The sequence below is a fragment of the Bombus vancouverensis genome, chromosome 8 (assembly GCF_051014615.1).
Source record: "Bombus vancouverensis nearcticus chromosome 8, iyBomVanc1_principal, whole genome shotgun sequence".
In the NCBI taxonomy this organism is placed as follows: Eukaryota; Metazoa; Arthropoda; class Insecta; order Hymenoptera; family Apidae; genus Bombus; species Bombus vancouverensis.
The window spans coordinates 15,311,181-15,326,331 of NC_134918.1; the positions used below are offsets into that span (position 1 = coordinate 15,311,181).

The 15,151-nt window shown below is 45.9% G+C and overlaps 2 protein-coding genes across 4 annotated transcripts in view; one reads left to right on the top strand and one right to left on the bottom strand.

Moving 5' to 3' along the window:
• Window positions 1-7,582, bottom strand: part of LOC117153750 (uncharacterized) — a 257,976-nt gene extending 250,394 nt beyond the window's left edge. For both annotated transcript variants that reach the window (XR_004463667.2, XM_033328099.2), the window contains exon 1: window positions 6,474-7,582. The gene's annotated coding sequence lies outside the window, so the exon portion shown is untranslated. The remainder of the gene's footprint in view (window positions 1-6,473) is intronic.
• The window catches only part of LOC117158751 (EF-hand calcium-binding domain-containing protein 11), a 122,403-nt gene that overhangs the window by 97,777 nt on the left and 9,475 nt on the right, over window positions 1-15,151 (top strand). The window lies entirely within an intron of this gene.

Sequence of the window (15,151 nt, forward strand, 5' to 3'; positions counted from 1 at the left end):
CTCACGAATCAAATTTCATTTGGTAAAATCGCGTCTTTCTGGCGCGCAACCCGAACATACAAAGTGGTCGTGGCGGCGTTGTTCAACCGGACACCCCCAGGCAGAGAAAAATCTGAATTATGTTATTTCTCGGGTAAATCAAACGAGATCAAAGGGATTGAAACGGCACGGTAATTTAGTAGCAATTTAAATTTAAATCAGGGAGCTGACCCCTGACCGTGTTCGCCAGCAAGATCTATGTTATTGAAATTTTTTTCCTCTATCCTCGTTCTATGCGCGTCGTCCTTTGAACAATAGGGTTGCCGACTCTCGGATAGAATGCAAGCAAGCAAGCAGACAAGAGACGTCCGAGACAGGATATAGAGGGCGAAAGTCGAGCATATCCTCAGGGGGGGCGTACTACTCTCAATGTACGATGCACCAAAGTGGTAATGATTCCCTCACGGGTCGTAACGGTTTGCTCGAGCCGGACTGCATTTCCTGCTTGTTCCACGAAACGATTCAGACGCATAACTTCCGTTCACTCGCCGACCGCAAGGTCAGAGGTGAGCGCCGTGCATAACGTCGACGTCGGTCCGCCCGGACTAACTTTCGACATTATTCGCGTTACTAGTCCCGACTTTGTACGTCCGACCGTTATTATTCTCCTATCCCTTCCCCTCTGTTTCCCGACCAGTTCGCCGTTGCCTGTTTTTGCGCAACCTCGTAACAAATTGTCTCGCTACGTCAACCAATTCGATACCACAAAGGAGAAAAAAGGAAAACACAATACCGACCCTATACGGTAAGCGACATCGATCACCGCTGCAAGGAGTTTCAGAGATTCGAGCCTCTTTTTCTCTCGTCCATTGGATTAAAAGCGAAGACAAATGTACGTTTGATTTTACGCCGTGCCGAAACGGAAGTTTCATTGGATGGGATAAATCTTCCATTGGACGAGACTTTCGTGCGACTCGCGTTTCGTGGCTGAGCGATACAAGAGAGAAGTAGCGCGGATAGCGAGTATAGGAACCCTTCCGAGGAAAAAGAATCACCTCGAAGGCTCATTGGCGGGTGGCGAGTGGAAAGTGGCTCTTAAGGTGCATACAGAACAGAGAGGTCGTACGGTTCCATTCGTCTAAGTGGAAGCCCGAACAAGAAGGATCGTCGCCATTGGTTTCCTTCGAGCAGTCTAGCTTAACGCCGGCTTAACAAATTCCTGTTGGAATGGTTTCAGTATGCACGCCAGGCGTGCACGGGCGACGAGCCACGACGCGTGTGTCACTGAATCGAGGAGACATAAAGGCATGGCACGGTGAGGACGAGCGATACGGATTTAGGTCCCCAGGCCGCGCATACACCGGAAGGAAAGAGAAACAGAACGCGTGGGAGAAAACGAGAGGCCTTGCTGGTCGTCAAAGAGAGGCTAAGACGCGTTGCACCTTGAACGAGCGATGAACGGCTCGTTGACCAACACTCGGTCCATCGTCGAGAGGTCCATAATGCTCGTAACACCCTCTTCAGAAACGCCAAGCGCCTTATTCACGTGGAGCCCCATGAAAGCTCATAATATCCAGGAGCAACAAGGGCGCTTGCGCACGCACGACCACGAGACGTCCAGACTCTCTCTCTTCCACGGCCATAATTACGAGACGTTAATTACGCGATGAATGCACCCGCGGCATAGGAGAGCCGCGTCACTCGAGAGCGGTGAGCTTTCAAGGGTAATGCAGCAGCCACTCAGGTACACCAGATGGTGTCGATTCGTCGGAGTTCGCTCTTTTATTCACGCACGAGTGTTATTCTACCTCGTGTTGCAGTCCAACAATAAGAATCGCATCTGCCTAATCGTCCGTTACCGATACGAACTGCCAATTTTCCTCCGAAATCGTCTTCCTTTTCCCAACACGAAACTCACGGTACTTACTTTCTTTCCCCTAGGTAGTTTGGTTTTTGTTTTAAAGGAAAAATCTTCTTAACCGTACGGCAGCGGTAACGTTAACGATGGTAATATCAATTTGTAAAACGAGAGTATCTCGGAGCATTAGGATTACGAGGCCATTCGATCTTTGACGCGGGGTCGAAGATTGCGGTTTCTGCGGCATCGATTTCTGCACGCAGCTACTCGCCAAGCTAACTCACGCTCTTAATTAGCAACAAACATAATTTGAGTTGTATTTCGAACCGTAAATCAACGATTCGCAAAGTAGCTCGAGGTCGGTGACCCCAACAGCTCGCGCAGATTCGAGCAAAGAAATCCAGCTCGAGGACGCTCGATCGCTCACCGACCAATATTCAAACTGGCTCTAGAATTTACGGTATTCCTTTTCCTCGTGTTTTCTCACCCCTCCAATCTATTGCGCTCTACTTCCTTCTAGTTACCACTTTTCATCACCTTGATGCTCGACTGTAACCTGCGTAAACCTCTACGGCGAGATGAATCGGGAAAACATCCGACAGCGTAAACGTTTAACGAGATAACGGTTGAAATGTAAATATAAAATGAATCGCTGAAACTGTTCTCTCGTGAAGCTGCGTATGATTAACAGCGGACAAATTTAACGACGCGAAAGCTATACGTGACACGGTAATCGCGTGTAGCTGAGGTAAAATAATTGCGAGATTCAAGCGGATCAAGAATTTCGAATTGACTCGATGGTTCGCCGTAAGGTTTAGGCAACGTCACGGTGATAAAGTAAATCGCGCGTTTCCGCGCTCCATTTCGTCCTAGGATATTACCGTTGATATTTTATCTGGATTTATGCGACGATAAACGACGAAAGAAAACGAGCCGGGTGATGCTTAACGTTTCTCGTGAAATATCATTGTTCTGGTCGCCGATAAGATTCTATTACTTTTATTGTTAGTGATACACGTGACCGGCGCCATGCTGCCAAGGCCCTCCGCAAATTTATAGCCGATGCATGATTTATCGAGCAGCTCGGCAATTAAATCGCAGTTTATATTAAGCCAGTCTGCGAAACCCATAAAGGGTTATTACCGTTGGAGATAAACCAATAGGAGGGGACCCAGTTCTCGGCAAACGTATAGGACAAGCCATCGTTTGCAGTTAAATTAAGCGAAATTGCGCACAGGAAAATGAATAATTATCGGGTCTGGAAATACGAGAGACACCAAACTGTCTAACCTTTTCGTCGTAAACTGTATCGCGCAATGACCTCGAAGCATTTCAACGTCAACTTTTACTCGCATTTTCTCCTACTCTTCCCATTTCGGTCGGTTTCGTTCCTTCTCAAACGTATTTTTGAAGATATAGAAGCGAACTCCTTTATTGTCAGTCCGTGCTATTGTTGAAATCCAGGAGCAATATCTTCCGAGGATTCATTGTCCGGTCGAAAAGGTCTCGCTAAGTTCGGTAATTATCATTGAATGAAACGACGAATGAGACCCACAGACGCTAGAATTTGTCACCGAGACGTTGAGTAATTTTCAAAGACTTCGCTATCTTTGAGAAGCTGCACTTGGTGCACCTCGAATACGGGTCCACTATGTTACAATCGGAACGCCCTCATCGAGGAAATTTAAACCGAATCCTTGTCCTTTATAGTTAAATATATTGGCTTTTAGCTTGATCGATTTTACGCGCGTATACGCCACCACGTTCGTTGGTTCGTTCGATACCAAATAAATAAACAAAAGGGTGTAGGCAAGATTTTATCGAAATCTTTTATTCGCGATGTATAAAGTTATCCCCTAGGGGGAGCCAGGCTTACGATGAATACAAAACTGCGGGACAAAAGTCCGCTCGGAAAGAAACTTTCATTTATACCAGACGCCATTCGAAAGAGACAAACTGCTAAGAGTAAGAACATGAAAACGCACACGCGCACCTACCCACGACGCCAAGTTTTACGAGCGTCCGTGAACCCCAACGAAAAGCTCCGTGGATAGGTCACGAACATGAACGAACAACATACGGAACGTGAACCCTAGACAGGTCGACAGCTGTAGCGACACTCGTAACGCTAAACCAAATCGAATTGGAAGGAGAAAGGGAAAACTGTGACGGAAGGAGCGAGAGCCCAACTTACAATTAGTTGGCTTTCTCGTGTTCGATGTCGTACATGTCGATGCTTTTATTTACAGGAGAAATTAGCAGAATTTGGCCTGCTTGTAACGATGAACCACGGGGAGGAGACAGAATCGAAATGTTCCCTATACCAAACGATCCGAGCCAACGCCATCACTTAGCCGACCATCGACAAACCCCATGAGCCAAAGTCAATAGCTAATATTGCCCGTTTAGATCGAGGTCGGACGAGCACAGAGAATGCTCCTCGTTCAAAATGAAACTTCCCTTCGCCGCCCCTCTGGTCATCTAATTCACCGTCTCGCTCCCGCTCTTGTCTGCATTGTGTCTGTCTACCTAGTTCAGGCGAATGTTATTCAAACGACTGTCGCTGGTCTCCGCTCCAGCCGTTCGCGTTTCCCCGACTCTCCCTTCCGCCGTCGGTAATTAGTTATAAACATTGGCGCCATTGACGCGACCGAGCCAATATTGTTTTATACGTAATAGAGTTCGGACACGAGGGTGAAAGACAAGCGCCGCGTCCCTCCGTTTGGTTAAACGGTCACGCATCGACCGTCTGAGCTTATTCATTCATGCGTCTGATTACCAAATGTATCGTGTTCCTATGGATTCGCGATGCGCACGAATTTTCCTTTGTGATTTCGGATTCTCGCGCGATTCATAGATTCTCGGTGAGACGTCTCGAAATACCCAAGGAGATGTGGTTCGCACGAGGAATACAACAACTCTAATTCCACGACGTCTGGCGGTTCCCTTTGAGCGTTCCTCGTCTAGGTGGGAACGCACGAACTGGGAATTCTGTTTTTCTTGGCCTCTCATCTCTTATGCACTTATATCTCGGCGAGGCCGATCGTCGCCCAAGGAAAAGGAAGCGAACGGGAGACAAGCTATTTGTCTCTGGCTCCGTCTTGTACCACTGTTTCCCATCGGAACGACCTATACATCCTCGTGAGCGTTTTGTGTTTGCGAACCTTCCTTCCTTCGATAAACGCGAAGATCACAAAAATACCTTGTCCCAATGGGGCGCGACAATTCATCGTACACCGTATCGCGATGTATGCCTCTTCCTTCGCCGGATTTCCCCCGCTGTTTTTGTTCCTTTGTCGTTCCCACCGTGCGTACTGGTTCGCTCTATTAGTCTCTATCGTCGAATAATTATATCCTTGGATATTAACCACCGCCCCACCGGTATTGTTCCCGATGTATCTCGACGTAAAAATCGCGTTCGTGACGCGTACCTATACATATAACGGCGTGGAGGAAACGGCGAGGGGTCGGAGATGGAGCGCGCGCGCGCGCACACACACCCGCCACCACGACAATAGCGGAAATAGCTACTGATTCGAAATCCCTTGTGCACTCGACATTAATTCTCGCTACTCGGCAAGTCCCTTTTAAGAAGAAAAAACAACGACCGATCGACGAGCGGCAGAGAAGAGAATGAGCAACGGAGAACAGGAGAGGTGGTGAAAGAAGAAAGGCATGTGTAAAGATAGTGAATATACGAAGCAACGGATGCTAACCCGCAATACTTCTCTCAAGTGGCTGCACTTTCAAAGACGGCGATAAGTGTCGCAACTATCCCTTCCAATATTGGTATATAGCAACGTTAAGCGATTGCAAAACTTGTAGCGGCAATTACGGCCACTGTTCTTTTAAAAACGTCTCTATCTGAGAGGTACGACGGTATGCAAAAATCTCATTGTAAATCTTTGTATTTCAATGTAGAAACTGGTAATTTATACAGTGATTCTCCTTACAATTTAATGGATACGTTTCGCGTTATATCTTTTTAAAATTACTAGTTTTCCCATACGTGCATAATCAAAAATCAAGTACAGCATTCCCGGAATAAAATTATCACGCGTCAACGTATTCGCGTGTATATATTTATATACAGGGTCTGGTGGTACAAGCGGAAAGGGGGTGATTCTACGCGAAAAAAAGAAGTCGAAAATATAGAATAAAAATTTTTCGTTTGAGGCTTTGTTTTCGAGAAAATCGACTTTGAATTTTCGCTCGGTATGCGTGCACTTATCGCGTCTCGTTATAACGGATCTCACTGTAGATTTAAAAAAAAATTAAAAAAAAAAATTTTTATTCTATATTTTCGACTTTTTTTCGCGTAGAATCACCCCCTTTCCGCTTGTACCACCAGTTACCAATGACCCTGTATATAAAGCTCTACTATCTATATAATCTACTCTAATATAATTTATCTAGTCTAATATATATATATATACACGCGAATACGTTGACATATATGTATATATAAAGATTTACTGTCTATATAATCGTTTCAAGCTCGAAAATATTCAAGAGCGAGAAATAAAGAAGCGAGCGACAAGTTAGATCACGACGACGTTCGTTATTGAAAATATACCGCGCGATATAAATTACGAATATAACGTTAATAATTGAATTATTTAAATCGAAGACTCACCAGTTGCAGGCGAACGATACAGCTATTCGTTGCAAGCGAACGTCACTCTCCGATACTTCATCGTTGTCCGTGGGTTTCGTTTCGATGCACCTGTTCGATCGCACTTAGCCGTCACACTTCATACACAACCGTCAAATTCCTGTTGCGCCCCCTTCCGCGTCATCACCGCCAGATAAGGACCAGCGATCGTCGACACGAAAGGTCGAAAAATATTTTCTGCCGATTTCTTCCTTCGATCAGGACCGGCCCTTTGTTGCGGCTCCCACGATATAACCGGTTCCACTGGCGTATTCTCGAATTCGCGATCGTGAATTCTACGAAATTCTTCACGCCCGAGGAAAAAAGTAATCACAGCCTTCTCTACACGGGGAGAGGGGGGGCGGTCAGTTCTCATTTACAAGGACCGACGACGCATCGGCGAGAATGCTTCGTGACACTCGCGTATTATTCACTCGCCACGATTATCCACGCCCGAAATAACGTAACTGCCCTTTCTCTCGAACTTGATGTATCGCGTAACGAAAAGCACGTGGCAAAGGAACGATTCACGATGAAATCACGACTCGGGGTACTTTCACGGTGAGACGCGCGCCATTCGTTCGTATACGACCGAATTTATCGGTGTTGAATCGCACACTGGAAACGACCTTCGAAAGAATGCGCGATACCGATGACGCTTCTTCGCTTTTGTTTACCTTTCACAACGAACGAGAAGCAACTGCGACATAATGGTACAATGTCGACCCGCTTGTCACCGACGAGATTCCACGAATTCGCGCGATTAGACGATCACTACGGTTGCCGTACGATTTCCATTGCGATTATCGCGCTCGAGTTTCGAGAAATACATCGAGTACCGGGCCGGTCTCGAACTCCGCTGTCAACTTCACGTCGCTGCGATCGCCGTCGCAAATCGTTCGTTTCGTCATCTCGCGATGGCGCGTTTCTTTAAAAAGAAAACGACAATCTCGAAGACAGACGTAAATCACGATAGCGATATATCGTATGTTGATCACCACGGTCGCGAGGCACGTTGCACAGTGCCGCGTTAATCGAGATTTCGCGGGCTCCTCCTGTGGTGTTGGAAGAGCGCGAATGCACACGGGATGCGCGCGTCCCGGCGGCTGCGCGTGCACTGCCCGCGCTGTTCCCGTGCCGATGCCCCCCCCTCCACATTCTCCTCGTCGTCTTCTTCTCTGTAGGAACGAACGTATACGGGACCCCATATCTCTTTCTCATTCTCTCTCTATATTCTCCCCTCTAACCCTCGCTGTTTCCCTTCCTCTCGTCGACTCGTCCTTCTCTGTCTCTCTCCTCCAACTGGAGATCCCCTTTAAGTATGTACCACTACCGAGAGTCAATCCCTACTCTGGTCAGCGTAAATAGCGTATGGAGAGTCGTACGTACCTGGACATTGTCCTTGGATACGATGATATTCCTATAAACAGAAGGAGAGATTTCGTTCTTTTGCCTCGTTTATTATTAGCTTGATTACCAGCCGTAGTACGGCTGCAATCGTACAGGACGTTTGGTGTTTTCTGCATGACTACGGTCACCGAAGCGTCGTGGCCGTAACTTTTTTCGCTTATTAAGAGGCTGCACCAGGGACCTCGAGCGGAGACTGTATGTAAAACGTAAAGTAAGAGGGTATTGAATTTTAAGCGAAACAGTTCAACTATAATATAACGTGAAATTGAACTTTTCTTCCACCATACGAACGACTGGGTGGATTTCAATAAATTCCGACAACAGATAGATACATGTATTTTTCGATAATAAATATATCTTCGTATAAAAGGAACCAGTTATTCAACCTTGTTGCGATATATAATTTTAATATAATATACGTCGAAACAGTCCGGAAGGTTGAAATAAATTTTAAGCGAAAGAATTTTTAATCAACCGTAATGAAACGAATTCGAATCTGTCTGAATTTCACGCTTCATCGGTGTACCATCTGCATTAATATTAATTACCTTATTTAGGGACCTTGACAAACTACCCTCGGAGTCCCTCTCTCAATGTCGTCGGCTTTTCGTCTCTTATGTGCCCCAACCCAGACAACTTGACACGCGTTCTTACACGTACATTCCTACAGAAAAGCGAGTGCGTGTGCGATACGAGGCTCGAGCCTCACCAAGCGTATGACGCCTCTCGAAATGTACATCTTATCACTACCCTCTATGAATTCTAAATTAATTTTCATGACGTTCAAAATAGGCGGGGTTCATCCTTCGTGCCGTCGCGTCACGGATAATATAAAATTGTATTCGATTGAATTTCAACGGAGGGTCTTTCGATTTGATTGCTCCTTACACGAGATAATATATTGCAGTGTCAAGAACAGCCGGATGGATAGAAAGATAGCGTAGAATCTCCTGGTCTTCGCGTAGGAGCGAAAGTGTGGCTCGATATATCTCCATCATCGAAAACTCGGTGTGAACGAGACTTTAAAGACTCAACGATTCGCGATATGCGTACATGTTATAAGATGCATGACCAGGTAGTACGAGAGTAGCTCGGATGTACCTACATAAGTATATATCGAGTATCGAACGTGGCCTTAGGTGATACTACACGAACTAGTGCAACAAAGAGAACCAACACCAAGTAGAAAGAGCAGACAAACGAAGGAACAGAAAAGAAAACGATTGAGATTGAATTATGGCTTGCGGTTTAAACGTTGGATTCAAATCGATCCCATATATCACATTACCCGGCACCTTTATTCTGCTTTCTACGACCGCAAAACGTACCCCTTTTCTCGACCTGCCCATTGTTTCACTCTCTCTCTCCCTCTCTCTCTCTCTCTCTCTCTCTCTAAGTTAGTCCTGATGCGTGCAACATTGTACAACAAGCGCACGATCAGCTGTACCGCTCTTTCCGATCTCGTTCTACGCCCACGCGATCGATTCTCAATCGATCCACACCCTTAATTCACCAATATCGAACGGTCTTTTACTCTTTTCCAATGGGAAACCATTTATCAATGTAACGTCGATCGCAAAAGTAAGCTTTTAACGCGACGACGACGCGCGCAGAAGGCGAATCGAAAATTTGTTCATTGCACATTGCAACTAACGAACAGACGACGCCACTTTATGTTACCCATGTTTTTCCTCGCCATTAGTACCGACTAAAAAGCATAAACAACGAGCACGCCGGCATTACATTGCCGCCGCTACCTTTTAGCCGAGCTTACGATAATTTTCTCGTGTTTACGGTCGGCAGAGTATCGCGTCGCTTTTTCCCTGGCACGAGGTAAAAAAACACTGCTCGGAATGGCGCTACGCTAGGACGTAGGATACGAGATTGGAAACGCCGGCGCCACACTTACAATTCCCTTGTGCTACGTATACACCACCAGGCGATCCCGCACAAATGCAGCTGCTGTGTAAAACAAGTGGACTTCGTTAACGCCCGAGGGGACGAATCAATTAAAATCAACGCTCGAAGATCGCGACGCAAGAAATTAGAATGTTGCCAACTTCCCGCGTGCGACATTGCTCGGATAAAGTATCTTTATTTATACGTTTTCTTTTTTCTAATAAGACTCGTTTCGTCCCCTATCCGACTAAGTACGAACCGATTCTCCGATCCATCGCCATTTCTTATACAAGCGTTATCTCTTGATGATACATACAGTTTCTGCACACGATGCATTCTCGCGTTCGTGCATCCAGTCACGGCACATTTAAACGAGTTTCGTTACGGAGATTGTCCAGTTGTCATCCCGTTGCTTTGCAGCGGTAAAGTCCATACGAAACTCATCGTACTTGTGAAGATAAAATTGTTTCGTAACCTGTAAACTGCGGAAAAAGGAGCGTCTTCATTTTTCTTCGACGCAAACGTATATGAAAGTTCAAGTAAAATACGAAGAAAATAAAAAGGAAATCTAAAACCGTCTAAAGAGTCGGGTGAGAGCATGGGATTGGCGTCAAACGCTTGTGAAAAGGGGTTGAGAAACGGACGGATTGAATCCCTTGGATCGAGTCGAGCTTCTCTTTCGTAAAAATTATGTGCCACTTCGTCCCCCCCTACATTGCACATAATAAACGCGGCAAAAGCCGCTCCGCCGTGTCACGATTTCTTGGTACTTTTACACGCACGTCGTCAAGAAGTCAAGAGGAGGCTGCGGGTCGAAACGAATACCGGTGCCGTGCACTTTCAGCCTGTCATTAATGACGATAATTTCCATTCCGCTGTTATAAACTCGGGCGAATTTGCACGACGTGAATATTACGTGTCGGTTCTTCGAATACGGACAATAATTATGGATGGTGGCTCACTTTGCCCCAGTAAACGCCCGTTTACTTAAAGGGTGAACGCAGAAAAGAAAATCCGCAGGGCGAAAGTTTTTGTCTCGCGGCGGTATAATGACGCGGAAGGAGAAAATGTAACGAGACTATGCGACTGGCGGTGGCCATTGGTGTTCTTCGTTCGTGTCAGTCCATTCGTCGGATTATTGAAGTTGCAAACGATGCGTCGCCGCAGAAGAAATGCTTCTACGTTGTTTTCCGTGACGACGTCTGAGAAAAAGGAGTCGCCGTGAGAAGCGAACGACTCCCAGACGAACAAGAGTATGCATGTTCGCCATTACAAGATTCTTCCAATCGTCGACGGTTCGCGGAATCTCACGGTGGCGAGAAAAATCTTGACTTCCTTGTTGGACAGGCAAAACGTTAAACACGAGGTTGAGTATTCTAGGCAACATGTCGTCTGTCGTCTTTGAATACGAGGCTTTTGATCAAAGTAATAGTTACCGTACCTACGATCAAACGATAACGTTTCACGAGGATCGTACAACGTCCGATTCGCTAATTTCCTTGGCACCTGATAGGGTTATACGTTGACGAGATTGTGCAAGCTCGATCAATCTCCTATAGGTAGACATAAGTCGGAGCATTACGTAAGAGCAGCATAAAGCTGCCTGATGGAGGTGGAAAGGGGTAAGGGTGGCACAGGTCGCTTTTGTTTGGTTGGAGTGCATGCGTTTCACTGGTAGCAGCGGTAGCGGTAGCAGCAGCCAGCAACAGCAGAGAGAGAGAAAGAGTGAGGGTGGCTGGGATCTATACGTGTGCGTGCTTCACCGAGCCACATCGTCCACGCACCCCCTAACGCACCCCAGGCGAAAAGCACAGAGTTCAAGTGTACGTATATATACACACGTATACAGATGCGTTTAATAAGAATACGCGCCAGAGCAGACAGTCGGTGCGACGGTGCAGCGCTAACATTTTATTTATCAGCGCTGATGGCTTTTCCGTTCTTGCAAGGGTCGTCGTTCTTTTTTTTTTTTTTTTTCGAGAAAGCTGAAAGAAAGAACCCGCTGCGCCTCGCACAATCGAGAACACCCGTTACGACTACAACTCGGAAGGCACCGAGTTCCTTACACCGTTCTCGATTCGTACTTGCGTCTGCGATATTCGCGTATTTCACGATCGTGCATCTAACGCCCTTGCGTAAGTATATCGGTAATATCTAAATCCGCGTTTCTATCATTCGTTCGTAGCTGGCAGCATTTTTCCAAAGCAGCGTTCAGCATGATGACGTCGTTTCTTCGCAACCGTGATAAATGAATTCGCGATTTCGAATATCTAACAACGTTGAAACTGTCGAGCAACGTGTCTATGATAACGGTCGCGACTAACATTTTTTCAACAACGAAGCAAAGGTGAACGTTGAAACTTCTCTGGACAAAAAGAAGTTGAACGCTATCACGATCTTCTAGCAATCATGTCAGAACTGCGTATGAAGCTACAGTCATCCACTGATATTTCCTACTCTCGTGATATACCCACCTCGGTGCTCGGAACAGTGAAAAATATTGTCAAGGCGGCGTTGAAATATTACATCGTGTCAAGCCGCAAGAATTGCTGCGCCGTGCCGCCGACGATAATCTACCGCTGGCCGCGTGCTCGCGACCGACAATTCCTATTACTCGCGTGAGGAAAATACGACCGGGATGACAATGAAGTTCGCGACAGGTGGAATACCTCTCCATACCAAAAGGAATGATTATCGCTTAAATTTAAAAATTCTCCACATGTACACGACACGAATTCCTACGTTCGAACAATATTTCACCGTGTGACATAGCTGTTTCGCTACCACCGTAAAAACAGGACGTGCCTACTTGACCGCTGCCATCGTGCGCTTTTCCTTTTGGCAGATTCGTTCAAAATTAAATCTTTTCCCCTGGCTAGTTGAAAAGTTAATCGAGTATCCGTGATATTTTAATTCGTTCGCGACGAAAACATTTCGAAAGTTTCGTGTTCATGGTGATCAATGTTTCCTCTCTGATTCTTTTGTCAGACGGTCAGTGTCAGTTGCGTGGATCGCGTGAAAGGCATGAGACAAGGAGAAAAGTTACGGAGAATGAAAGTTCAAGCGTGATCGAGAGAAAAAGAAGAAAGAAAACGAGCAGCCGCTTAATTAACTCGCTCACGGTGTCTAGCGAACAGCTAAAACGTTACCGCGATCGGGCCGCGATGTCCAAACACGACTGGAAATCCTGGCGTCCGTCCAACGGGAGTGTCCAAATCATTACACTCTCGTAAGCACGAATTTGTCGTCTCGGCTTGAACGACTCTAACACGCGCATTTTATTTGGAATGGTCGAGCGGTCGGAATAAATCGACTCATCGCGCTACTTTATTCGCAATGTAAATTTTCAAGCATGTTGTAAGCAATAAATTCGTTGTGATTTATGAATGCCGTCCGATAAATAAGCTCTTATTTTTCTCGTTAAGAAGCTCGTAAAGCATTGAAAGTTTTGACCGAGATATGGAAATAGGAGATAAAAGGGAAGCGGCAGGGCGAGCTTATTATTCCTGTTTCATATTTCATTGGTTTACATCGGTTTACCTATCAGATTGGATATACATTTTAGCCGCAATCGGTCTACCCACTCGTCTGCCTCTTTTATTTTAATAACGAACTATTAACGGATTTCTCCTCACTCTTTGCTCCCTCCTCGTAGCATCGGTGATCAGAGTCTCTCACCCTTATACACCCTCTTCGTTGGGGCTCCGCTTTGAAGTGAACGGTCGGCGATTGTAAAACTTTATCGCAAAAGAGAAAACAGGAATTATTACAAGCCCGGTCTCATCCCGCCGCGTGATTTCCCTTAGACATTATTATTATTCCCAGAGTACGTATTTCAACGAGCTCACGTTTCAATCGCCTCGGCTCAGGATTTCCAGTCTCCTCGAATCTATTTGATCATTTAACGAGAAACCGATTCCCGGTCGGTCGATCGTTCATTGATTTTGATACAAAGCTACGCGTGTTTCGCCGTCTTTAATCGTGGTTATCGCGCGTTTATCACGACACGCGGTAATACGTGAACGGCCTCGACGTGACTGCCTTTGATGCGTAGCTGGAATTCATGGCATTTGATCTGAATTAGTGCGCTTTCCAACGCCGTGCCGTCCAATTTCTGTTGCTGCTATTCATCGCGCTTTCGAGCACGTTGCTCTCATAGATAAGTACGTCGCGATAAACTTCGAATATCAACCTGGCGATCGTTGTTAATTTATCGCGTCGACGCATGCCGCTTTACCGCGTACTCACAATTCGTTCGTTCAACGTCGTTTCTTCTTCTAAATAACGATAATAATAATGAAAGAGGACAGGAAACGATAAGAAGGTAGTAACTTGTTTGCGCTCTTTGTGCGTTCCGGTTGAAGAGCAATAGTGATACGACAGCGAGATGCTAAATCAAGGCATGACATAAGGAATGATACGTTAATTCGTGAATCATGCGCTTCCTAGCTTTCTCGATGAAAATTTGATGTTTTTCGGAATTAAGCTGCAACTAGTCGAGGATATTAGTAGATATTCGTCACGTTCACAGAAATGTACAAGATTTTACGATACATCTGTTAAAAATATGTATAAGATGATCTCGCGTGTATCCGTCAGATAGAGCACGACTTCCGGCAAAGTTAAAACGCTTGACCGATTTTACAATCTTGCTATATCGCAAAGACTACTATAACAACCCCTTTAACTCGTAAGACGCGTCTTGTCTGCGGCTCATACAAATCTTTCTCAGGCTACTTTATCTCAAAGACGACATCGCTCACTAGTCACGGGAAATGGCTCTCGCAATCTTTTCCGTGAATGCCGGTTGCGAGTCCGCTCGACATTCACAGGATATTAAATGAAAACATTGGACCGTTTTCTAGTAGACGGAACTACCTAATATTTGCCAAGAACGATATCGCAAAGGAACCATCAGCAGACACAGGTTCTTTTCTTTCTTGGTTGGTTGCTTGCTTACTCGCGAGCTGGTCGCAGTGCCTACTTCCGCCGAGGCTAACTTATACCCTGGTTAAACGTGAAAACCCGGAGACGAGAAGCAGAAGATCTGGAAGGAGGCACGTGAAATCGTATAAGACCGAGATACGCCTTAAAATAATCTTGCCATTTCGCTGGTACGCGCTGCATAATGCCACAGACAGCCGCGGTACGCTCGACTCGAGCCGAATAAACCCAGAGATGAGTAGATTTTATCGCTATCAATTTACAATACGGCCCTCCACGACCACACCGCGACAGGTTTTACGACCCCGTTTTGGTCAACTAACACAAAACGGATCTTATCGACCGCACCCCGATTGTTTGCTCAAATAGAGAAGCAATTTTATAGTTTATACGCCGCCGCAAGCCGA